Genomic DNA, 27,994 nt, shown 5'->3' with positions numbered 1-27,994 from the left:
ACATCATATTGACAACAGTAATGTGCTTATACTGACAACCTCATTGTTCGTTTTACCCGATTTTGTAATCATTTAAGTAAAACAACATGACCTTCGAGTGGGAGACATTTCGTCCCTCTTTTCCTTCTGTGAAATTTGTCAGTAAGCTTTTTGCCTTCGAACCAGCGAAATGCTGCAAAGTACAGCTGGTAAACGATTTACAAACCACGATTTAGTGCCCGTAACACGATTTATTTAAACGTTGGTGTAGCTGAAGGAATTTAGTTTCTTCTTAAATCGTCTTATGCAGCAACGTTCACAGATATCTCAAATAGGAAACCCTCTTTATCCAGGTACGAAGGTTGTAAAACAAACTTCCCACAGTTTGTGTCAGGTTGATCTTTTCGTCTGATAGCACTGCGTAAGTATTTTGTGTAAGAGGTATTAAAGAAGTGTTCCTGTAGCTGTGGGAATCATTGGTAGAAAACAAGTTTCACACCAATGGGTACAGTACTGATAAATATTCAAAATGATTACTAACCTAAGTCTGCGTTCATCCACAAACAGAGACGTGTTTATAATATTGCAGCTAGACTAGGTATCCTTGTCGTCCTTGAGTGGGCATTGGAAGGCGTTTACACACACGTATACGAGGGTAATCCCAAAGGTCTCCTAAGGGACACGCAAGTGCACAAACGAGAAATCCTTAATTGTAATGGCAAACAGAAATCACAGTGGTGGCTGCATGGTGGCAAGGTGATAAAGAGCAAGACTATGGATACGAAGGTCTCAGCTTCGATCCCTCACCAGTAACACGACTTTTATGTGCCGTTTTACACATATTTCCCCTGGGGCAGTGTTTGTTGATGTGAAAAATGCTGAGTTGCGCTGTGGTCCGAAAGCCACGTAAAACTGTAGGTTCCCCTATTAACTGGCTAGGTAAGTCCACTCAAAAGTCGGAAGAAAGCAACAGCATACCACCTCCAACAAGACTGTGCCTATTAAAGCACTGTGGTGTTCAAACCACTCTTGCAACTGGTGACTGCTTTACTTTCTATTGGTTCCAAAACTAATGATCTTCGGGTTATTAACATTTTTGTGTTTACATGCTGTAGCTTTGATATCAGTAAACGTAAATAACCGGCCTAGCACTGTCACCGTTCGAGTTGTCAAGGTGATAGACGACGATGCTGTCGACCCCAGTTACAATTTTGGTCATGGCTGTGTTACAGTCGAATACCTATATGGGACTTTCTGCGTGTTTCAAGATATACTTTTATACACTTGGTACGCTTCCCAATTGATATCTGATAGAGCTGTATTTAGCAACATGAATCAGATATGTTTTCCGTGCAATATATCGGACAACACGTCAGTGTTGCGCATGGTGCAAGAAATATTTGTGTTTTGCTTGCTTCTGTGATAGGTTTCACCGCACTGAGTGCGAGCAAGCTCACAAACAGACTGTCAATAACTGGAATTACGCAATAACACACTTAAAAGTTGTATTTTTGCATTATGTATCCCGATGAAAATAACTGTAAACAGGTTATATGCCTACTTGCTTATTATCGCGCTTCTCGATGCTTTCCTCAAAAATTAAAATTAAACTAAAAAGAGAGAGAGAGAGAGACAGAGAGAGAAAACAGAAATGTATTTCAAAAATCAGCTCAGTGACGCCGTCTCGTGATGTAAAGCAAGGATAGTTGATAGGTAATATCTCGTTGTACTAGCGATATGTATGGCTACGGGGTTCTTTGTTTTCTCTCTGCAAACAACTAGAACAGAATTCAGTAACAAAGTGGTAAAACAACTAGAACAGAATTCAGTAACAAAGTGGTAAGAACACCTACTCAGTGCGCCAATTAAACACTCAGCCATTCTTGATTATTTTGCTAATCGTCTGTAATGCAGTAAACATCCTTGATTATTGATTTGTAATTACTACCATCGTTATTGTTATTCGTCACCCGACAACAGCTTTCCTATCACTCATTGCCGCCGTGGAATGGATCAGGATCAATGGAATGTGGGATGTGTCGTCACGTAGAATATAAACATTTATCTCGGCGTCTTGTGTCAGGCTAATATGAAAATCTCAATAAGAAAAGACGACAATAACACCCAGCTATTTCTGTCCAATTAACACCATGACGACAGACAAATTGGCGTCTCACTGTATTTTGATTTAAATTCGTTAGCCTTTTTGCGACCTCATTTTAATACCTCGTGGGAGCAGGCATAATATTTTGCTTTTTGAACTCCGAACACTAACGCACAAAGAAAAAAAATCAGACTCATGGTGTGGATCCAGTTCATCATAAGAAGACTAAACAAGAGGGAAACATTACGAAAGCAATAAATACGCTGGTTAGTATACATTATTTGTAAAGATCTGAAGATGAAAAAGCGCAGATCTGCACAGTGCCCGCATCTGCAATTTAGTTTCTGTCTTAATGGGCATAATTTTTAGTTTCTTCTCTTCTGAATTATCAAATGAAGTGATTATTACGTGGTACAGAATAAATAGGTAACTGTGTTTCTTACAGCTTCCATTCGCACCAACATTTTTCTACATTCTCTTGCAATTCATGAAATTCTACTTGTATAATCACATGACTGCACATAGATGCAATCAATTTCGAGGTGGAAAGTGTTTGTTATCTTACTTTTCGTGACAGGTTGGCAAAGTTGATTTCCAAAGACTTTTTATTGTACTGAAATAATCGTTTGTAACAAAGTAACAAGGTAAGTGTTTTATTCGTATATATTTTGTGGGAAACTAACCGTGATGGAAGATTACACACCTGAATGTTTGACACAGCTGGTAGTAGAAAACGCTGCATATTAACCAAACCCCGCGCCTCCTCTCCGTATCGTCCCATGACACGAGCACATGTTTCTCCTCTTATAGCGCTACAGAGCTGTTCCTAGCACAGCTGAGAATTGGCAACATCGTCACAAACATTTGGCAACACTGTGACACTGCAATCACTTCCGCGTATGGTACTGAATTGACTCGCTAAATTCACTTGATATTCCCTTTCCATGTGAATGACTCGTGGTATATAATTCTCACGTAAGCTAAGACAGTGAGACAGAAATTTCAATTTTTTGGCTAAAGAAATGCTATTCTTCACATAAGTGACAACTTTTAATATCTTTCACGATGCGTTATGAGGCTGAACGACCAATACCATGACGAGAGTGGCTTGCTGGCAGCAGTGTGTCCGTAGCCCCGTGGTACTGCCCGTGTCTCGTGTTCCAACGGTTAAAAAAATCGTCAGTTCTAACCGTGGTAGGGGCTGCGCGTGTGAGCTTTTTTTTGTATTATTTCATGGAGATGCGAATTCTCAGAGAAAATTCTGTAACAAAATCAGAAGAAAACCTTTACACATCAAATCCTCTTGGAGCTCGACTCAGTATGTTGCGTTAATGGTGGTAGATCTCGGCATTCTGACTGCCAAGCTGCTATACAATACAAGCGTCTCTGAAGAAATTCGAATCGACCGTCAACGATACGAAATTCAATAGTGTTCTTCACTTAAGAATCCCATGACAGGGTGATAAGTATGAAGAAAATAAATTGATTAGCAAATCGCAAGAAAATACATTCAGATCAAAGTGCAATGGTGAAAAACTTACAATGATGCACAATAGGTAACGCCTCTTTCAGCTGCTGACAAGCAAATTTTGGGTTTCTGGGAATACGTAACTTTATTTATGAAATGCCACGTTTGCATACCTGTTGAGTATGACACAGCATACCAATTAAACACAGACCCAATCGAAATCTAAGTGAGTAGTGTTTTACTAATTCGTGCAGATAGAGGCACGCTTGTGTACAGATACTCAGTTTTGTTAAAACAGACTTACTTTCATCGTAAGGTTATCGTGGGTAGTTTTATTTCATTTCTTACAATACAGTGCACAGTTTTCGTAAGGTTTCTTTTGGTGTTGTTAAAACAATACTAAACATGAGAGAGAAATTAATCATCAACAATACAGGGCGTTTCAAAAAGAAAGAGCAGATTTCAAACATTTATTTCTCAAAAACTACAAATGATAGAAACACAATTCAAACGTTTCTTGTCAGAGAAAGGTTCAAAGTTTTTCAATGGTCCGCGCAGAAGTTCCATGCAAATCCGCAGTGGCGCTGGCGTTTGTTTGTAGGAAAATGGCGACGACACCACAGGAACGATCATTTTGTGTGCTGCAATTTGCAAAGTTAGAGTCCATTGTTGGTGTGCAACGTGCATTCCGCCGTCAATTCAACAAACAGCCGCCTCGTCATAAGCAAATTTATGAGTGGCATCACAGATTCGTAGAAGATGGTTGCATCTGCAAGCGAAAAAGCACGGGTCGTCCACGCACATCGGATGAAAATGTCGAGCGTGTCCGTGCAGCTTACGAAAGGAGCCCTAGAAAATCCACGACACGGGCAAGTCACGAACTAAACATGTCTAAAACAACGGTATGGCGCGTTCTGAGTAAGCGTCTGCACATGAAGCCGTACAAACTGCAGTTATTGCAAGCATTGCGTCCTGACGACCACAACAAAAGGTTCGAATTTTCAACTGCAATTCTACAGGACATGGAAGAGGACAATTTTGCCGAACGATTAATTTTTTCAGATGAATCAACGTTTCACATTTCTGGTAAAGTTAATCGGCATAACGTACGAATTTGGGCGAGTGAAACTCCGAGGGACGTTATTCAACATGAAAGAGACTCACCAAAGGTTAACGTCTTTTGTGCAATTTCGGTAAACAAAGTTTATGGACCTTTCTTTTTCATGGAGAAAACTATCACAGGAACCATTTACCTGGACATGTTAGAAAACTGGCTATTTCCTCAGCTTCAGGAAGATTCAAATCACTTCATCTTCATGCAAGATGGCGCCCCACCACACTTCTCTGAACCTGTACGACGGTACCTAAATAACACCATTCCAGGACGGTGGATTGGAAGAGCAGGAGCACAAGATCAATGTCATCGTCTGTGGCCTCCCAGGTCACCAGACCTTACTCCCTGCGATTTTTATTTGTGGGGGTACATAAAGGACTGTGTTTATGTCCCACCTATGCCCGCTACTCTTCAAGAGGTACGACATCGAATTGTTGCGGCCGTGAATTCGGTAACTAAAGACCAGTTGCGTCGTGTGTGGCAAGAAATGAGATACCGGTTTGATATTTGTCGTGTAACAAATGGTGCTCATATTGAGGTACAGTTTTGATATTTGTTGTGTAACATTTGGTACTCATATTGAGTGAAGGACCGTTGGAATTGTGTTTCTATCATTTGTAGTTTTTGAGAAATAAATGTTTGAAATCTGCTCTTTCTTTTTGAAACGCCCTGTATATGCGAATTCTCTGATGCTATCTATAACAGTCTCACAATACACATTCAGTTTATTGATTACATGCATGTAGAAACCCTGTTCTGAGTTAAAGCTGTCAAACATTGTTTGATGAAGAATACTTTTCTGACTATTTTGGCATGATGCACTCTTCCCATACATAATACAAAAACTTCGAGACGCATCTGCTGCCTGGCAGTCTATTAAACCTGAAAAGACCAAAATGACGCAGAAGTTAGCCTTTTTTCCACATGCGACTATTTTGGGTTGAGAAGAGTTCAAAGTTCCATTAAATTGTAAACTTCAGCAGAGAGCAGAATTGCGTTTAAAAAAATGTAATAGCGAATGTAGTAGAACACGCGACGTGTTATCAACAGGGCGCGACGCTTACCGTACACTACTAACTGTGACGTAGCTAAAGCACCTCTGGAAGTGAACAACAGTTCCTCCAGAACTTCGGCATCCCTCAGTACTATGAGATAATGCATATGGCCGGATCTAGACTTCTGAGAGACAGACAGTTACAGCATTTCTTTTGCACCGCACGATGGTTTCAACAAACAGATAGCGCAATAGAGTAGCTCAAATGGAAAGGAACACTTCCTATTTAAATTTCTGCATCCTACACTGTTGGCAGTTCTGTGTAGGTTGGTTGGTTGTTTGGGGAAGGAGACCAGACAGCGTGGTCATCGGTCTCATCGGATTAGGGAAGGATGCCGGCCGTGCCCTTTCAGAGGAACCATCCCGGCATTTGCCTGGAGTGATTTAGGGAAATCACGGAAAACCTAAGTCAGGATGGCCGGACGCAGGATTGAACCGTCGTCCTCCCGAATGCGAGTCCAGTGTCTAACCACTGCGCCACCTCGCTCGGTCTGTGTGTAGGTGAGAGTTACGCTACTATATTTCGGAGATTACAAAATAGAGTCGAACGTATGCACTGGGTATCCAAGGCAACTAGTTCAAGGCGATTCGGTCAACCAAGTAAATGAATGTACTAAACATCCTGCAAACCACTACAGGGAGCCTGTGTGTCAGAATTCTCATCCTTAGTGCCGCAACGGTGTTATGATACAGAACTGAGTGGTAGAGCAGAGGGTTTGGTGGTCTGTTGGACTGATGAGAGTTTCATATGATGATGGTCTCAGTTCGATTCCAACTTCTGCCGATGTTTTTTGATAGGGAGAGGCAGATTCTATTCTCTTCTGGCTACGCCAAGTGAAGAAGGTATAATGGCATTGTGGTCTGAAAATCACATTAAACATGATATTCCTTCTCTACCAAGTAGACGTTAGGTGGAACCACAATAAAGTAACGAGTGGCGACATGTAGAAACTCTATCACCAGTAGCCGGCCGCGGTGGTCTCGCGGTTCTAAGCGCGCAGTCCGGAACCGTGCGACTGCTACGGTCGCAGATTCGAATCATGCCTCGGGCACGGATGTGTGTGATGTCCTTAGGTTAGTTAGGTTTAAGTAGTTCTAAGTTCTAGGGGACTGATGACCACAGCAGTTGAGTCCCATAGTGCTCCGAGCCATTTGAACCATTTTTTTCTATCACCAGTAACCTTTCTTATGCTGGTTATTTATTTCTAGTGACGAAAGAAACCCTGTTTATGGTCACAGGACACTTATTCCGTCTTTTATTTGAGCTTCTGTATGTCGATAAAATTGGTTCTGAATTGGGAATGCTACTCAGACCCCCCTTAACGCGGAATTTGATCCATTCGTGACAATATAGCTCGACTACAACTTGTTGTTTGTTCAAAACTGCAGATTCCTCAACATCTCCACATATTGCTTATGAATGGGTTGGAATCGTGGCTCAGCACTAAACGTTTCACTATGTATTATCAAGATCTAGCATGAGAACAGCTATCTGCTGGTGGATAATAATTTTTTTTTTCTATTGCAATATCATTCGTTGTCAACACTAACGATATCTGACGTTTTTCACTCCCAGTGAGACACAGAACTATTTGCGAGATCACTGTAAGTACAAGGGTGTTATTCCGAGCTGCTGGTGGAGAAAAATTCGGTAGCTGACGTCTCTTTGTGTGAAGTCAACAACGATAAGTTTGGGGTTCGATTCTCAGTCAGCACTGAACACTTCGTCTTATTATTTCTTGATCAAACCTTCTCACATGTCGCTGCTGGTATAACAAACCCGTACTTAACATTCCTTTTCTCTATAATATAACAGAGATACGTGCCGGTTGGAGTCCTGTGAAGGAAAAATTAATATTTCTTCTCGTCATTTCATTTAATACATCTAGCTACTGCCGAGAAAATCCGATATGTCCAAGTTGATTGGGCTTCGATAACAATCCCATTAGGTTCTGGGTTCGAATCCCTGTCCAACACAAAGCCTTACCTCACTACATTTCAAGTAAGTTACTTGTGAAGTAGCAACATTTAACATCTCTCGTAGTTCGTTAACATGGGTAGTAGATGCTGGGTAGGAATTTGCGTCCGTTAAAAATGTTACTTTATGTAATTTCAAGTTGATATCTGTTAGGTGATACTGTACAAAAATGAGTTATATCAATCTCTTTATGCCTAGTCAGGAATGACTGTTAATTTCCGTCAGCCACGAAATCTGAGCCTGCATGATTGGTTCAAATGGCTCTGAGCACTATGGGATCAACATCTGAGGTCATCAGTCCCAAAGAACCAAGAACTACTTAAACGTAACTAACCTAAGGACATCACACACATCCATGCCCGAGGCTGGATTCGAACCTGCGACCGTAGCAGTCACGTGGTTCCGGTTCAAATGGCTCTGAGCACTATGGGACTCAACATCTTAGGTCATAAGTCCCCTAGAACTTAGAACTACTTAAACCTAACTAACCTAAGGACATCACACACACCCACGCCCGAGGCAGGATTCGAACCTGCGACCGTAGCGGTCCCGCGGTTCCGGACTGCAGCGCCATAACCGCACGGCCACCGCGGCCGGCTCACGTGGTTCCGGACTGAAGTGCCTAGAACCGCACGGCCACCGTGGCCTAGCCTGCATGACCTAGGTTGGAATACATATACAGAACGAGGCGGTTCGTTGTGTCATTTGATTTTTAATGACATTTTGTGTTAAATAACAAGTATGTATTGTTACTTTGAAGAGGAAATCATGAATACGACGAACTTACTACGTGCATTACCTATCTGACGTAATTACGAGAGTGCTAACATTATTGCAATAAATGTGAGCTTACAAGTCTTAAGGACAGCCTTATTTGTGATGAGGTGTTCCCTGATATTTGTAGTATCGCGATATTACTTTACATCTTGAGTTATTGCGATAAAGAGCAGTGTTTTCTAGTGGTGATTTGTTGGAACCATTTTCAATAGTCAAACGACTGTACCAAGGAGCGATTAGAGGACCCGCTAGACAGCTGCGTTATGTAAGTCGCATGGGAATCAGGTGAAATGCAATTCAGGTCGTTCGGATACTTTTGAGCACGACTGTACATAAAATCAGAATTTAAATATCAAATGTTTTCACCAATAGCGAAATGCTGGAACCTTAATTGACGATAGAATAGTTTTTGCCTGACTGAGATTCGATCCCAGCATCTAGCACCGTCGTCTTCGAGCCAGGAAAAGACGATAAATAGCTATTGTTGGTTCACCAGTAGCGAGATGGGCGCATGTTTAGCTAGACATCAGGCGACGGAAAGTTCTGTGCTGAATGGAATTAAAACCCCGCACATGTGGTCATGAAGAAACTTTAACTACCAAATTCTTTTCCAATAATAGCTAGGAATGGCATGTTTGTACTTTCAGTGATGTGATGGAAAATACTCTGCTGGCTAGAAGTTGAACCCCAACATGTCGTCGTAGGTGATCACAACGAACACAACGTCAAACCCAAATCCGTTTTCACCAGTAAGATGGAGAGGAGTGTTTGAACTTGAAAAGATGTAAGGAAACGTTTGATCTTGTAATGTTGTGATAAAAAGCTCATCATATGGCTGTGAGTTGAAACGAACACGTTACAGCTGACAACGCACGAAGAGACGTTGAAAATGCAACTATTTTTCACCAGTAGTTCGGAGTGCACATGTAGGGCTTGAAATGAAATAATGAATATTTTGTGCTGATCAGGATTGGATACCAGATAGGTGCCTTTCGAGAACGCCTAGAAGAGTTTGCAATCTTCGGGGACACAGTGAAATCGAATTCTAATCCCAGTCCAGTACCACAATTTTCAACGTCTCAGTTTCAAATAAAGTAAGAGCCTTGTGAACTTGCATGGCCATTGGTTCATTAAATGAAATACGTTTTCTAGTTTACGACGACTTGCTGGTGACAGAATCTCTGCCTTACTTAGATGTGTGCCACAGTTCGTTTTATCTTAGGACCGAAAGATAGGACTGTTCGCAGAACGAAGAATGGGTTATGGGGAAGGGGAGATCAAAGAATACGGTTTCTTAGTTGGTGAGAGGAATTACATATAGTAAAGACAGCAGCTATTAAAAAAGAAAATGTAGCGTTATTGGAATCCGCTAGATTTGTTTACAAAGTTTTGGGGGAGTGTAATGGAAGGGCACTTGCGGCGATAGTGTCAGGGAGAGAGAGAGGAGAGATATTAACAACGAGTAAACATAAATGTTCAAATGTGTGTGAAATCTTATGGGACCTAACTGCTAAGGTCATCAGTCCCTAATCTTACACACTACTTAAACTAAATTATTCTAAGGACAAACACACACACCCATGCCCGAGGGAGGTCTCGAACCTCCGCCGGGACCACCCTCACAGTCCATGACTGCAGCACCTTAGCCGGCCGGAGTGGTCGAGCGGTTCTAGGCGCTATAGTCTGGAACCGCGCGACCGCTACGGTCGCAGGTTCGAATCCTGCCTCGGGCATGGATGTGTGTGATGTGCTTAGGTTAGCTGGGTTTAAGTAGTTCTACGTTCTAGGGCACTGATGACCTCAGAAGTTAAGTCCCATAGTGCTCAGAGCCATTTGAACCATTTTTTTGCAGCGCCTGAGACCGCTTGGCTAATCCCGCGCGGCGAGTAAACATAATATGATGGTTGGTTGGTTTGGGGAAGGAGACCAGACAGCGTGGTCATCGGTCTCATCGGAATACGGAAGGATGGGGAAGGAAGTCGGCCGTGCCCTTTCAGAGGAACCATCCCGGCATTTGCCTGGAGTGATTTAGGGAAATCACGGAAAACCTAAATCAGGATGGCCGGACGCGGGATTGAACCGTCGTCCTTCCGAATGCGAGTCCAGTGTCTAACCACTGCGCCACCTCGCTCGGTAAACATAATATGAAATCGTTGGCGTATTGTGTGGAGGACGGAGGGTGTATTCATGGATGGACGGGAAGAGAGAGACGTATTTGAAATAACAAAACTAGTGCGACAGAGTCCATCTACGCTGAGCCGGCCGAAGTGGCTGTGCGATTAAAGGCGCTGCTGTCTGGAACCGCAAGACCGCTACGGTCGCAGGTTCGAATCCTGCCTCGGGCATGGATGTTTGTGATGTCCTTAGGTTAGTTAGGTTTAACTAGTTCTAAGTTCTAGAGGACTAATGACCTCAGAAGTTGAGTCCCATAGTGCTCAGAGCCATTTGAACCATTTGAACCATCTACGCTGATTAGTTTGTAAGTATGTAGACAGGGTATAAATGAAATCAAAATAGACTACTTAACTAACTGCATATTCAAAGTAAACCCACTTGAATTAAAAGGGCAACTCAAAGGATAGCTAATCCATATTGTACCTTTTCTGTTGCCACGCGATCTTCCACTAGCTCACAATGAAGAAATATGACGAAAATGAAGACATAACAAAACATTTTAAGAACTCTAATATTTTATCCAGAATCCTTCATTATTTTTTACTTCTATCATGCGTCTTGGCATAGAATGTATAAGCCGTCGGACGTAACAGCCTGAAGAAGCAACTTCCTCCCAGGCTTCCAGGACGCAGTCCCAAAGAGCGTACGCAGTAGTTGGTTGGTTTCGTGGCCAGTTCTCTGTTAATGTTCTGGCGACCTCAGCCCCCATGTTTTCCAATGGGTTCATATCAGCCGCCCGTGGCGGCCAGTCCATGACGTTGACGCCAATCGTGGAGAGCCGCTGCTGAACAAATGCAGACTTGTAAATGGGAGGATGGTCTTCTTCCAATGTGACGTCCCCTTCTGCGTACAGCAGTCGCACTGGCGGAAGCATCACATTTTCCAATATGTGGGCTTACTGCGCGCTGTCCTGAGTTCCTTCTATCCCGTGAAGAATTCCCGTCCTTCTCACAGAATTCCAACCCCAGCAGGTAACAGACAGCCGGCCACTTCTTGTCGTCGTGGTTGCATATTCGCGTCGATGGCGAGTCCCTTGCGGCCTGTAAACGATTCGTGGACCGTCGTTATTGGTGGGAAACACCTTCTCATCAGTGAAATTGACGTTGTCCCACGACGCCCTCAGATGGAGCTCCGCAAATGCTAGCCGGTGTAAAACGTTGTCTTCGCTGAGCTCTTGTTTCACGTCGGATCGTCGTGCATGCAGTCCAGCGTCCATCAGCCTTCGGCGAATCGTGTTGGTCTCCAGTCACAATTGCTTCGCGTTCGGAAATGGATTTTCTCTGCTCCTAGACACTAGGTCTCTGTCTTCCTGCTGTGGGATCACTCTCTTCCTGCCTGAGCCAGGAGCCCTGTCGGTGGTGCCTCTTTCAAGGCAGATCCTCCACCATCTCGTTGCAGTGTGTAACAACAACTACGCTATACTACTGTACATATAATAATTTTTTCTTCTGATTTTCGATAAATTAGTGTAAGCGATGTTCTGATTTCATATCTTTTTTCTTTTCATGTCATTATGTTAAAGAAAATGTAAACAATTTTCCGTGTGAATATTAATGTTTATGTCAAATTGCAAGCAATATTATAACAAAATGGAAATGTAAGAAATGTTGAAACTGTTGTAAGATATTAAAGTTGTAATTGTGCGCCTGGTCCATACGTAGGCAATGTATTCGGATATGTAGAATGCAAAACCTTTGGTGAATACCCTGTCTGTAGGGGAGCGGTAAAAGGTGGATGGCAGGCGAGCGCGGGAAAATGCACACGGGCTCAGCAGTAGTAGTCGGAGTTGGGCATCGGTCTGAGAAACACGTTCTGGATCGAGGAGGCTCTCCTGGAAAACGTGATTTCATTGAGCCTCGGATGTGCCGTTTCCGACGACTATACAGCATGGCTATATTCCATAGGCACTAAATGGAAAAGTATTGAGACGCTAAGAAGAAGTAAAGTGCCGATACATCAAGAGCCATAGCTGTGAATGTATGTGTGCTCGGTGCCTCGCCATCTCGCCGCCCGCCAACCGCCACATCGATACAAACAGGTTGAAACTTTTAGTACTGTATTCGTGTGGACCAGTGTTACTTTTGTTCCATACTGTTCAATAACAACTTAAATTTTACCAGAACTGTCCTATCAGTTAATTATCCTCACAACTAACCTAGACAGGGTCCTTTCCACATGTTGTGCAATCCGAGTGTCCCGAGATGAAGAATTAAAATTTATGTTAATAATAATTACCTGCAGACCTAGCTATGTTAGAATGATGTTTAATGAACTTCGTTGTTAATGAAATAATATACGAATAATATAGGCCTGGCAAAGTTGGAAGATAATGTTGAAATTGGTTTAGTAATGAAGTTTAATTATCAATACAGTGATCATAACAGTTTCAGGTTCCCCCCCACCACCTTTTCTTTTCTATTCATTTGAATTCTGAAATGTACTGAACTGATTTGACCAGCAAAGTTAAAGTCAAAATAAAACCTAAATTTATCAGTATTTTACCTTTTTAAAAATTGACATTGTACAGGTATGTGTGTTTCGAAAGTGCTATTTCTATGGTAACCTATGCCCGATTTTAATCAGCTCAATAGACAGTACGAAGTTTGTAGTAAACATTATAGTGTATTGTTGTGTATTTATGGCTTGTCCATATTAGTACAGAAAGTGAAATTGTTAGTTCAGTAGATTTTCTGGTTCTAAAATTTACCATATTATGCAGTGTTATTACGTGTTGTTTCGTATGAACGTACCTCAAATTGTACAGGGAAGAAACTCAGTTAATGCGTAATTTGGCTGGCGACCGTATTATTAACAAATTGGTAGTATGTGCTGTGTTCTTTCTTGTCCGTCCTAACGTGTAATAGACGGGGGGGGGGGGGGGGGCTCTGAGCACTATGCGACTCAACTGCTGAGGTCATCAGTCGCCTAGAACTTAGAACTAATTAAACCTAACTAACCTACGGACAGCACACAACACCCAGCCATCACGAGGCAGAGAAAATCCCTGACCCCGCCGGGAATCGAACCCGGGAACCCGGGCGTGGGAAGCGAGAACGCTACCGCAACGTGTAGTAGCACATCAGACTTTCCTGACGTATCGTTGTTGTTACTGAGTGGGTGTAAGTCTGATTTTGCCTCCATTGAGGTACACGCGGTCAACATATATACCAAAATCCTTTCTTATAAGGTGATGCCCGTCAACTTACTATAGTACAGGCTTTAAAAAGTATCGTGTGCCCAAAAGCGCAGTGTTACAAGTGGTACGCCATACCGTCTGCCAACTTCTCTGATGGAACGTCCTCCTTCCTCAATGAGAGCGACGACTCTACCTCGGCCGGCCGGAGTGGCCGAGCGGTTCTAGGCGCTTCAGTCTGGAACCGCGCGACCGCTACGGTCTCAGGTTCGAATCCTTCCTCGGGCATGGATGTGTGTGATGTCCTTAGGTTAGTTAGGTTTAAGTAGTTCTAAGTTCTAGGGGACTGATGGCCTCAGATGTTAAGTTCCATAGTGCTCAGAGCCATTTGAACCATTTTTTGACTCTACCTCGAATAGACCTCTCCCAGTGACCCATTACAGCAGACAGCCTGATGTGTATTTCTGCTTGCCGCTCTTATACTGATTCCAGGAGAGGAGGTAAACATATTTACGTCAAACGGAGCGGCAGAGGCAGAGGCATGCGGCGCAGCCGTGCTGGCTCGTTCCGGGCTGTTGGCCCACCAACGCTACCGCCAGCTGGCTCACTTGCGTCTCGCCTCGGCGAGCCTGGCTGGCCGTAGCTCGCGAGCCGCGGCTAGTACAGACCCGGGCCGCAAGGCCACGATCACCCCTTGAAGGATCAAAAGTTAAACCTAACCTACCCAAGTCTGCAGTACAAACTGACGCAGCTACAGCTATTACGCTATAACATGTGCAGGCACACCTACAGTTGACGATTTATTCAAATATTTGACGAACAATACTTTCAAAAATACATTCATTTTAAACATAGCTACCACAAAATATTTCAGCTAGCTAGCAATAGCACGACGCAGGAAACTATTCTTTCTTGTAAGCGCTGTGCATTAGATGTAGCCTTAAGAAAACCTGTATTCAACCACGACAACTAAGCGGAATGTAAAAGTAAACAGGTTTGGTGGCAGCTTCTCCAAATAATAGTATATACTTAGTATATAATACACGCTTTGTGCACTTATAACATGTACGCAGTGTCTTTGAAACAATACGTGCTGCTCGACGTGTAACGAGAATTATACGTATAATAATTTTTTCCTTTATGAATTTAGATAAATTAATAAAAGCAATGTGTTGAATTTCTTTTTCGATTCTTTTCGTGTCATGTTAAAGAAACTGTGAGTAACTTTTGAAACGAATATTATTTATGTTAGATTTCAAATAATGTGGTAATCTAAGGAAAGTGTATTTAATGTTAAATACTATTGTAAGATGTGAAAATTGTAATTTATACACTTGGTCCATACGTAGGTAATGCATTAGGATATGTGTAGTAGAAAACCTGTGGTGAATACCCTACCTGTAGGGGAGCGGGAAAGGGTGGAGGCTGGCGAGGCGGGAAAACGCACACTGGGCGCGGTTCGGCACAACGGGCTCAGTAACACAGTCGGAGGCGAGCAACAGTCGGAAGTACACGTACTGTACCGAGGAGGCTACCCAGGAAAAGTGGATTCCATTGAGCCTCGGATGAACCGATTCCGACGACTACTTGGCATGGATATATTCTGAGGCACAAAATTGGAAAAATTACGACGCTAAGAAGATGGAAAGTGCCGATGTTGTGTGAGCCTTAGCCGTGCTTGCATGTGTGCCGTGCTGCCCGCTATCTCGCTGCCCGCCAACCGCCGCACCGACTTGCACAGGTCAAACATTTATTTCATCTTTAGAAGTGTATCTGTGTGGACCAGTGTCGAAACTGTTTCTAATGGTTCAATAATATCATGACTTTTACCAGAATTGCTTTAGCCATGACTTATCCTGATCACTGACCTAGACGGGATCCTTACCTCGTATTGTGCAATCCGAGTATCCTAAACTGAAAGTTTAATGTTTGTGCTAATGAAAATTATCAGCAGATTAATCTATGCCATGAAGGAATCTATAGTTCTGTGTGCTGTTGCAAATAGTGGTAAAGAACAAAAGAGTTTTTGTTGGATTGAGTTAGCGATGTTATTTAATTAATTTGAGACAGAAATAATGACAGTTAAATTATTCAGAAGTAAGACAAAAGAGTAGTTATCCAGAGATTGATAATTTTGTGTGTTAATTTGCCTTCAGTACTAGATAGTTTCAGTATAACGACTATAACAGTTTCAGGGCCCCCCCCCCCCCTTTGCTCTTGTCCATTCGTTCAAACCTTGATGTGTACTGATCAGATTTGACCAGTAAAGCTAAATTCTATATTAATCCTAAATGTATTAGTGTTTTTCCATTATTCATAGTGATATTGTGTGTGTACTTTTAAGATTGTCGACGCTAGGGCAATCTATGCCCGAGTTCAGTCTGCTCAACATACAAAATGCAGTTCGTAGTAATCATTACTGTGTGGTGTTGTGTAAATGTAGTTCGTCCAAATTAGTACAAAAAGAGAAAACTTTAGTTCAGTTGATTTTTCGGGTTCCAAACTTTGCCATATAACGCATCATTACTACGTGTTACTATGCTTGTACATGTACCCACTTGTACAAGGAAAAACTCACTAATTGCCTAAGTAGGCTGGCGACCGAATTGTTAATTATAGGTAGCACCTACTGTGTGTACTTCTTGTCCATGCGAAAGAGCAGTTATACTCTACATTTACTTGATGCATCACTGTAGTTATTGACTGAGTACAAGACCTATCTTGCTTCTATTAGGTACACGCGGTCAACTAATGTACTAAAATCCTTGTTTATAAGGTGAAGCCCGTGAACTTATTACAGTACAGGCTTTATATAGCTAACCTACGTCCGAGCAGGGCGGTAGTGTTACAAGTGGCTTCCCGGTGACAGGACGTCCATCTGTTGTCGGTTACAAATTAATGTAAAGATCGAACAGTGGATGTTCAGTGGCACGAATAGCAATAAAGTTCAGTAAAAGAAACTGCAGTGTGAGCCAAGTATAATAGTGTGGTGTAGTTGGCGTTTAGTATGGACAGAAACGTAGACGGGGTAGGTGCGCCAAGCGAAATGGAGAATGCGGCTGGCAGTAGCCGGAGTTTACGCGGCCAGATAACAGATGGCGTTAGCGAAAGACAGTTGGCGTACATACAATACCACGAACACGTCAATGAACAGATTGAAAGGTTGAGATCGCCTCGAACACAGCAAGGGACAAAACAGGAAGCAGAGGGTGACTTTGTAGATGATGGTGGGTATGTGAACGAATCCACTGACATATTTGATTCACCACAGATAAAGAAAGAACCGAAAGAAACTTCTGAAGTAGAATCGGAACACATCGATCCTGTAGAACAAAACAGTATAAAAATTTTAAGTATGAACGACTTATTTGAACAATTAACCAAACAAATTGCGGGACAGAATGATCAGCTTCAAAAACAAGTCGGTAGTCAGGTTAATCAGCTCAAAACACACGTTGACGAGCAACTCAAAACACAAAATGAGCAACTTCAAAAACAAGTCGGCAATCAGGTTAATCAGCTTAAAACACATGTTGACGAGCAGCTCAAAACACTGGTGGATCAAATTAAAGCACAGGTCGAAGGACAGGGAATTAAAATTAGTAAACAAATAGAACAGGTAGAACAAAAAGTGGGTAATTTAAGTTCTGTGGTAAATACTCTGAAATTTGAAATTGATACCATTAACAAAAATATGGATACTATGCAGGAGGAAATTGGAAACATTAATAGTAGATTTGATGTTGAAATTCTCAACATCCAAGAGAAAGTAGAACCTCTGGTTGAAACTAAGGTAGACGAAAAAGTTTTCGGTCTTAAAACTGAGGTCGTAAACGAATGTCAACACGGGATATCGCAATTGAAAAAGGTAGTTTCAGACACTGAAAGGGATTTAAGTAAAAAAGTAACCGGATGTGTTCAAAATTGTGAACAAAATACTACGAAAATTCAAGGCAGAATTTTCGATCTGGAGAGCAAAATTAAAGATAGGCCTGGTGTTGTCTGTAATGGCACACCAATTACGAAGCTGTTAGAAGGCGAGGAACGCTAAAATCCAGCCAAGAAACATAACGGGTGGCATCCGTTAGATTTTATTAAAAATTGCGAGAGAGTATTTCCTGAGCACTTGTCTGATCAGGAAAAGATAAACGTAGTAATTAGCGCCTTAGCGGGTGATGCTAAGCGCTGGGGAATAAATTTAAATACCGAACGAATGACGTTCGAAGAATTTAGGCAAAGATTTACGGAAGAATACTGGTCTGAACAAAAGCAGGACCATTTATGGCGGGAGTTCATCATGGCCAAACAGCATGATAACAGGGGCAGGAACTCTTTGAAAGATTTCTGCGAGCATTGGTACCGGAAATTGACGCATTTAAGAGGTCGAAGATCAGATTCAGAAATTATCTGGGAGTTATATAAAAAACTTCCAGAAGATTCAAAGAGGTATGTAGGAAGCAATCATCGCAGCTTCCAAGCATTTCTCGAAAGAGTCGAAGACGAAGATCATTGGCGCGAAAGTCGTGCCAATTATCAAAAATTTGGTAACCACACTAACCGACGCCATGACGAACGAAACGATGGCGATGGATTTCGCGTCAATGTAATACAAAGAGGAAGAGGCAGAGGAAGAGGCAGAGGAAATAATCCAGGTCGCGGTAGAGGGTATACCGCGCAAAACAATAACGACGCGGGAAACTAATTTCCGCGAACGTTGCGGGCCAAACGGAAGCGGACAATACATACCGGCCCCGATTCAAGAAAAGATACCGGACCGACCGTAATGTAATGAGACAGGCTAGGGACGAGCATGGAACGCCGCGACGTGTTGTGGCGAAACAAGCGTCAGGTGCGAGCCAGAATGAATAATCGCTGCCGCACAGAGCGCTACATGTTAACAGGCGAGTGGAGCATCAGAGGGCAACGGCCCAGCCTAGCCGAACATCTGTTCGGAAAGAAGCCGCTAGCAATACGGCAGCAGTAGGTACGAACGTAGCAGTCAGAGCTAAAGAAAATTTTATGAGTGATAATTCCGTGGCAAAGGAAACAATAATTGAAACTGTGAATACACAGCGAGGTGCGGTTAGCAGTGTTTGCAATGAGGTAAAAGGCGATAATGAATTAGCAGAAGTAACTGATTGGCGTGTGCAGATCGATGATCTGTACAAGGGCCTAAAGCAATGTGAGTGGGAGGATTTTAAAAGGGAGTATGAGGCGAAGAAATTAGTTGGTGGAAAGAAAGATAGTAGTGACGTCCATAAAGTGACGTGGCCCAAAATTGAAGAGGGGAGAATAAATAGCGCCGCGCAAAGTACGCGTGCCGCCAATAGGATGAAGATTAATGATAGGAAGGATTTGGAAGATGAAATCCTCAGCATTGACGAAGAAATAACTTCTGCTAACAGTCCGCCAATAGTACGAGCTGCTACCTAGAGGCACCGTGGAGAAGGGGTAGATGATTACCTGAAAGTAATTAAAGTCCACGAGAATTACACCGAATATGAAGTCACAGTGGATGTGAATAAAGCTGAGGATGAGGCCGTTTTGCCAAAAGAGGAGATTGAATTAAAATCTAAACCTGACGACAATACAGAGGAAGAACTTAGTGCCTGTCTCAGAAAAGCTTTTATGTTAGAACCTGAAAGCGATCCGGAATGGTCGGATTCCGATGATAGTTCGGATGATGAAAGATACATAAATATAGACGAAAATGAATGTACTAACGCTCCCTATTGTGCAAAAGTAGCGTACTTAAGTGAATCTGATGTTGAGGAAGAGAGTAGTGATGACTCTAGTGAAGATGAATTTTCAGGTGTAAAGGAAAATGAATATACTTTTACTGAAAGAGGATATGAGAAAATCAGTGAAAATAAAGGGGATGCAGTTAAGTACGATATTGTACCTAACGATGACGACGTATCAAAACAAAATCCAGACGTTGAAACTGAACAAAGAAAGAAAGAGCCACCGGACGACTCTGTGTTTATTTTGCGAAGAGTTCAAGTAAGCAAAGACTTTGAACTCCAGAAGCCTAAGAAGCCACCAGACTTAAGTGACTGTTTTATGAACCAGAAAAGACTGCCTTGTTAATAAAGAGATTAGGGGGCAGGATGCTGTATTTGTATATATTATTATTATTATGCATGACTTTATTATTACTGTAACTCAGTTTTATCTGAAAGTGAATTATTGTTTGTTGAATTAGAGCCTGGGGCAGATTTATATCGGAATTTGAGAATGTCATGAACACATTACATCATGAAACTACAGGATTTCAACCGGAAGAAATTTTGTTAGGCAGAAGTAGTAAAAGTTTAATTGAAGAAAAACTAGAGTTTCCACCTTGTACAAGTTTGGGATTGGATCAAAAGAAAGAATTGGTGATAAAAAGGGCAAAGCAAAAGGCTGAATCTAGATCTAAAAGACACAATAAAAATTTAAAAGTTTCACAATTTAAAATTGGAGATTATGTTCTTTTAAAAACCCACGAAAAGTCTAGTGAACTAAACCATGAAATTTCAAAATTTAATATATTTATAATGGACCATATCTAATACAGAATATTCCACACGACAATGCTTACTACCTGATCTACCCAAAATCCAAAAGACCTTTAGGTGTAAGAAATATTGTGGACCTGAAACTGTATGTTCCTAGGAACGAGTAAATGTGCTGTATCTTATGCTGAACCCAAGTTATCCTAAATGTATCTAATCTTTGTAAATGTCTGTATACCCTTGAAAGTGTGCTAATGTAGTTATGTGAGTTTCAGATTACCAATTGTACTGTAACTGTAAAAATGTATGGAGAAAAGGGCTGAAAGAAAGGATAAATGCTATCAGCCAGATAAAAGATGGGACTGTCAAAAATGAAAATGGGCAGTGTATGAACTATAATATGAAGGACTGCCAAATACCAATGAGGGCAGATAAATAATCGATGGAAAATTGTAAATGTGATCCAGGAGATGTGACAATATGAAGTAAAAAGGACTGCCCAAATCCGCATAATAGGCAGCAAATATATGTAATTAATTTTCTGAATATATGTGTGTGTGTTTTGGTTAGTGAGTAAGAAAATGGACTGCTATTCAAAGCAAGCAGCGTCAAATTATCTTATAGTGTATACGAAATATGCAATTGTTTTTGTAGTTAAATGTTTGTATTCCAGAATTTTAAATTATTTCTTTGAGAAATTTAAAAAAAAAGATTAAATTGCTATTTTAGTGATGTTATGATGGGAAGTTGGACTGTGCAAAAGGCACTTGAGTAAATGACAAGTCAGTATTCTTGAAGTATTAAAAAAGTGTAAACCTATATACAGTGAGCAAAAGGAAATATGTAGTGTAAATCTTTTTGGACAATTAAGTAAAAATTCAGAACCACTGTATAATTGTAAGATTTAGTGTTCCCATAAAATTTGGACTTAAGAAAATTTTCTGGAAACAGGGGCATGTGTAACGAGAATTATACGTATAATAATTTTTTTCTTTATGAATTTAGATAAATTAATAATAGCAATGTGTTGAATTTCTTTTTCGATTCTTTTCGTGTCATGTTAAAGAAACTGTGAGTAACTTTTGAAACGAATATTATTTATGTTAGATTTCAAATAATGTGGTAATCTAAGGAAAGTGTATTTAATGTTAAATACTATTGTAAGATGTGAAAATTATAATTTATACACTTGGTCCATACGTAGGTAATGCATTAGGATATGTGTAGTAGAAAACCTGTGGTGAATACCCTACCTGTAGGGGAGCGGGAAAAGGTGGAGGCAGGCGAGGCGGGAAAAGGCACACTGGCGCGGTTCGGCACAACGGGCTCAGTAACACAGTCGGAGGCGAGCAACAGTCGGAAGTACACGTACTGTACCGAGGAGGCTACTCAGGAAAAGTGGATTCCATTGAGCCTCGGATGAACCGATTCCGACGACTACTTGGCATGGATATATTCTGAGGCACAAAATTGGAAAAATTACGACGCTAAGAAGATGGAAAGTGCCGATGTTGTGTGAGCCTTAGCCGTGCTTGCATGTGTGCCGTGCTGCCCGCTATCTCGCTGCCCGCCAACCGCCGCACCGACTTGCACAGGTCAAACATTTATTTCATCTTTAGAAGTGTATCTGTGTGGACCAGTGTCGAAACTGTTTCTAATGGTTCAATAATAACATGACTTTTACCAGAATTGCTTTAGCCATGACTTATCCTGATCACTGACCTAGACAGGATCCTTACCTCGTATTGTGCAACCCGAGTATCCTGAACTGAAAGTTTAATGTTTGTGCTAATGAAAATTATCAGCAGATTAATCTATGCCATGAAGGAATCTATAGTTCTGTGTGCTGTTGCAAATAGTGGTAAAGAACAAAAGAGTTTTTGTTGGATTGAGTTAGCGATGTTATTTAATTAATTTGAGACAGAAATAATGACAGTTAAATTATTCAGAAGTAAGACAAAAGAGTAGTTATCCAGAGATTGATAATTTTGTGTGTTAATTTGCCTTCAGTACTAGATAGTTTCAGTATAACGACTATAACAGTTTCAGCCCCCCCCCCCCCCCCTTTGCTCTTGTCCATTCGTTCAAACCTTGATGTGTACTGATCAGATTTGACCAGTAAAGCTAAATTCTATATTAATCCTAAATGTATTAGTGTTTTTCCATTATTCATAGTGATATTGTGTGTGTACTTTTAAGATTGTCGACGCTAGGGCAATCTATGCCCGAGTTCAGTCTGCTCAACATACAAAATGCAGTTCGTAGTAATCATTACTGTGTGGTGTTGTGTAAATGTAGTTCGTCCAAATTAGTACAAAAAGAGAAAACTTTAGTTCAGTTGATTTTTCGGGTTCCAAACTTTGCCATATAACGCATCATTACTACGTGTTACTATGCTTGTACATGTACCCACTTGTACAAGGAAAAACTCACTAATTGCCTAAGTAGGCTGGCGACCGAATTGTTAATTATAGGTAGCACCTACTGTGTGTACTTCTTGTCCATGCGAAAGAGCAGTTATACTCTACATTTACTTGATGCATCACTGTAGTTATTGACTGAGTACAAGTCCGATCTTGCTTCTATTAGGTACACGCGGTCAACTAATGTACTAAAATCCTTGTTTATAAGGTGAAGCCCGTGAACTTATTACAGTACAGGCTTTATATAGCTAACCTACGTCCGAGCAGGGCGGTAGTGTTACAGACGGAAATTAGTTTCTGGTGAGGCACTTCATTTACATCTCAATGATACAGGACTACTAGAGAACATTGCTCTTTACGGCAGTCAATCCACTTGTAAATTAACATTATGATATCGCAGATATTAGGCAACACGTTACTAGGGATGAGTAAGGCCTTAAGGTTTGCAACTAAACATGCTACTCCTAGCTACTACTGAATATGAAGTTGATTTTTAACGTGTCTTCATAACCATGTGTGCGGCGTTCGACTCTCAGTCAGGATAGACGTTTTCATCACCTTATTTCTAGTTAAACGTGTGCACATCTCGATGATGGTGGACCAACATTGTACATTTCTCGTCTGTTCCTGGTTAGACAACGACGACGGTAGGCGCCGGGTTCGAATCCCGGTCAGGCAATAAAAGTTCAGTCGTCATTTAAGGTTTCAACCTCACTACTGGTGACAAACTGTGATATCGACATTCTGATTTTACGTACTTATTCGACAATCCGATTAGGTGCTGGGTTCGCACCCTTGTCCCCAGCATTACATGATGGCATTTCAAATTTAAACATGTGCATCCTTTATTCCTTGACAGTGCAACACTATACAACGTCTTTCGAGGTTAATTACCAAGAAGGTAATTGTCACGTTAGGGTTCCTGCTTTCGTACAAACATTATCGTCATTTACGTTCAAGTTGAGAATTGATAACTGATACCGGTGCAAACGTCAATATTTCGCGTCTCTTTCTGCCTAGTGATCGAGTCTCGATAAGGCACAAAGCTTTGCTTGGTTAACAATGGCTTTAAGTTCTGGGTTTGCATCCGGATCCAGAACGAAGACGTTGGTCATGTCATTTAAAGTACAACTTCGTGTACAAGTAACTGTTGATGAGTAATGTGAACAATGATATTACTTGTGATTCGCTGTTAATGTTGGGATTGCCGCCGTTAATCACGTTTTCTTTTAACTGCTTAGTATTACATAGAGTTGATGCGAAACCGCTCCCCATTGAACGTTGAATCACGTTCAGCATGTGTTGGGTACACCTTTTAGACAGTAAAGAACTTGTTTCCGATTGCCATACAACTTTATAAATCCATATACTGTCTCAAACATTTAATGGTGCCTAAGGATTACTGAACGGTTTGTGTGACAAAACTAGTTGTCCGACAACATTTGAAATGTCGCTTATTGTAATTAAGTTTAGTTTACAAACGTTAAGGACTGCCTGATCTCTTCTGTACTATCGTGGTGTTACTTTACATCTGGACGGACTGTCATAAACACCGGTGTTCTCTAGTAGTCTCTAGTGGTACCCATTGTGTATCTTACAACGACTGTAGTGTCGAGGGTTGCGACTATGTGCAACAGAGATATGCTACGTTGGTTGCATACACGTTGGAATTCAGGGGTGACCCACTTTTTTTGCTGTCGAGTGTACATTACGTATGTAGAATTGTGGACAGTTGGGAATGTGAGTCTCACGCGAAGCGTGCGAGGGATAAGTCCCTGCAGCCGCGCTCTTCGTCTGTGTCCTCGGTGGCTCAAAGGAAGTTCGCCGGCGGATGGCGTGGAGGTAGGACGTAGTGTTGTGTGCGCTGCGCTATCTGTGCTTCCGCGTGGTAAGTCTTGCGCTTGCTGCAGCTTAAAGCTCGGTTTATCGAACACTTCGAGAAGTAATGAGTAGTATACAGTGATGGCTCAACCAAGTCGAAAAGATACGTTGAAACTTACCTTTGATTCTCGATATGCCAGACCTAAGTCGTTTGAAGTAGAGAATTGGTTAGAAGAAGATGTGAAGCTCTCCTTTAATGGTATAATCGGGATCCACCTGTCGATTGTAGCTTGTGTCGTGTTTGTTAAAATGCGTATTTCCGAGTTGTGCGAGAAAATAGTTGAGTCTTCCAGAGGTGTCATGAAATTTAAGCACTCAGATGGAAACGTTGGTGAAGTCACCGTTGCACATGCTGGTTTTGGCATTCGCACAGTTCGAATCTTCGAGTTGCTTTTTGAGATTCCAACAGACCAAATTAATGCCGTAATTTCACCCTTCGGCAACTTTGCCGAGAAATGGTCAAGCGCGCATAAATTCCCAGTACTAAATGGAGTACGGCAGCTTCGAGTAGGGTTACAAAAGCACATCCCGTCGTACATCAATGTCTGCGGATATAGAGGGATTGTAATTTATGACGCCCAACCGCGAACCTGTGCCGCCTGTAACAAGCCTGGGCACGTTCGCGCACAATGTATACAGCGGCGCGTCGGACAGCTGCCGGCCGGCGAGGCCGCCAGGCCACCTGCGATGACAACACTGCCTGGAACTTACGCCGCCGTGGCACGCGAACGGCCAACTGCTTCCTCAGCCCCTGAATCGTGTGCAAATACCAATTCTCCAGACACTGAAATTCCAATGGATGTCAGTACCGTCATAACTGACGACTTACAAGAGTCCCACCAACCTACGAAAACAGTTAAAGTTCCACCGAAACAGGCACCTGCATCTGTTAAGGCAGCAGATCCGCCGGAAGTTAAAGACCGACACACCTTGCAGGAAAGCGAAACTAACTTGTATACTGAAGAAAGTCCGTCGAGAGGCAATTCTCCCAAAAAAAATAAGAAACGCCGGCTGGCGCGCAAAGGTGCAGAGGAGATGGCTCTTACACTCCGACAAAAAGCAAAGGTAATAGGTAGTAGCTTAAACCAACAGATGGCTGGCAACACGAAAACGACACCAGTTTCTGAGGAGCGTTCCCCTCCTGCGCCGGAAAAACGGGACGTCCAAGGAAAGCTGACAAAGACAGCATCCAGCCACCCTCAAGAAGCGAGTCACTATCCTGAAGATTCACTCGTCCAACCTACGACGACAACGTCAACCAGCTGGGCAGACGAAAGCGATCATAACAATGCGGTTGAAGAAATGACACAAGTTTCAGAAACTAAAACAGACTGTACTCCAGCCCCAAAGGTGGCTGATTTCTTCACCGAAGACGTCTCCGTGAACGAACTTTCTAAAGACCAAGGACACACCACTGAAACATTTGTTACCGGTGAATATTATTAAAATGAGTTTTAAAGCTGACGCTTGCGAGACAAAACGGAAGAATGTTGTTTAAAGTTTGATCAAGTAGAACAACCAACGTCTGACATACAAGCGTACAAGATCGCTACAGTAAACCTTAGTAAGATTCATAGTTCCTTTAAATTACAGAACTTAAAAGATTTTATATATGCTTCTGACAGTGACATTATCCTTTTACAAGAAGTGACAGACATTGAGCTCGGTAACGTACCTGGCTTCAACGCCATTATAAACCCAGGGCATGGAACGGAAATGGGCACAGCTCTGCTCGCAAAGGAGGGCATGGTAGTCCAAGATGTGGTAAAATTACCAAACAGTAAAGGCATAGCGGCCATAATAAACAACATACGAGTCATTAACGTATATGCCCCTTCAGGATCCAGCAACAGGTACCGCAGAGCGGAGTTCTTTAAAGAAGAAGTTGTCCCACTATTTGGAACTCGATACGAACACCTTATCCTGGGAGGAGATTTTAACTGTGTTTTGCAGGCCAAAGACCAAACTCCCAATTTCAACAAGTGTACTGACCTGGAACGTATCGTTAATGACCTAAGACTAATAGACTCATGGGAGCATATGCACGGTGCCGCCACTGGCTTCACCCACACCACAAGTCACTCGGCGAGGCATCTAGACAGGATATATGTAACTCATAATTTGAAACACCACATTTTGCAGTCCGAAATATGGCCTACCGTTTTCTGGGATCATGCTGCGTACATATGCACAATCAAGCTGACAAAACAAGGGACCTACCGAGGTAGAGGCACATGGAAGCTCAACGTGTCACATCTGGAAGACCAAGCTTGTCAGGAGGCATTTTACACGTTATGGAGAGAGTGTGAAAGCAAATTTAGCTCGTACAACTCTGGCACTGACTGTTGGCTGAAACATGCCAAACCTAAAATACGGAGGTTTTTCATAAATTACTCAAAAGACGAAGCAAAGAGAGATTAAAGGGGCAATCGTACAGCATTTTGAATACTTAATGTCTAGTCAACCAGTTGACGAACAGCTTCAAGACGAGTTAGCGATCAACCTCCAGGGCAAAGTATGCCACGCGGAAGCACAAACTCTCATCTCGGAAGTGACTGAAGAAGATGTCGAAGAAGCTATATATGGAAGCATGAAAAATAACTCTCCAGGGGCAGACGGAATTCCGGCGGAATTTTACCGCAAATTTAGTGACCTCGTAAAAGCTAAATTAACTCTCATATGCAACGAACTGCTAAACCCTGAAAATGACATCCCGAAGGAATTTCGTGAGGGGCTCGTAGTGTTAGTGCCAAAAACCACCAACACGAAAACTGTAAGCGATCTGAGGCCAATTACGCTTTTAAACAGCGATTACAAAATCTTTGGCCGCATCCTCGCTAGCAGGCTGAAAACCACAATGACCAGCGACACTGGCCCTTATCAAACAAGTGTGGGCAAAGATAGGAGAATTCTCCAGACCCTTTGTGATTACAGGGACCTAATCTCAACGGCCGACGTCTGCAAAATAAAATGTGCACTCATCTCATTCGACTTTGATAAAGCATTCGAAAGGGTAAATCATCGTTTTCTCCTTCGGACCATGGGCGCAATGGGCTTTCCTCCTAGATTCGTTGCAGTAGTAAGAAATACATTAACAAACAACTCAGCCAGATTTGTCATCAATGGGAACATTAGCCGCCCGATTGACGTCACCAGCTCCATTAGGCAAGGGTGTCCAATGTCAATGGCACTCTTTGCCATCGCCATCGAGCCCCTGCTTACCTCCCTTATGAAACATCTACAAGGGCTACAAATACATGGAGAAAAGATCGTGTGCAAGACGTACGCTGATGATGTTGGCTTGCTAGTCGTGAATGGCACTGAAGTAGAGAGCGCACTACAAATAGTAACAAAATATGAACAGGCATCTGGTGCAAAACTAAATAGAACAAAGTCGGGGATTTTCAACAT

This window comes from Schistocerca serialis, chromosome 2, assembly GCF_023864345.2.
Source record: "Schistocerca serialis cubense isolate TAMUIC-IGC-003099 chromosome 2, iqSchSeri2.2, whole genome shotgun sequence".
Classification (NCBI taxonomy): domain Eukaryota; kingdom Metazoa; phylum Arthropoda; class Insecta; order Orthoptera; family Acrididae; genus Schistocerca; species Schistocerca serialis.
Note: the sequence above shows the minus strand (reverse complement) of the source record.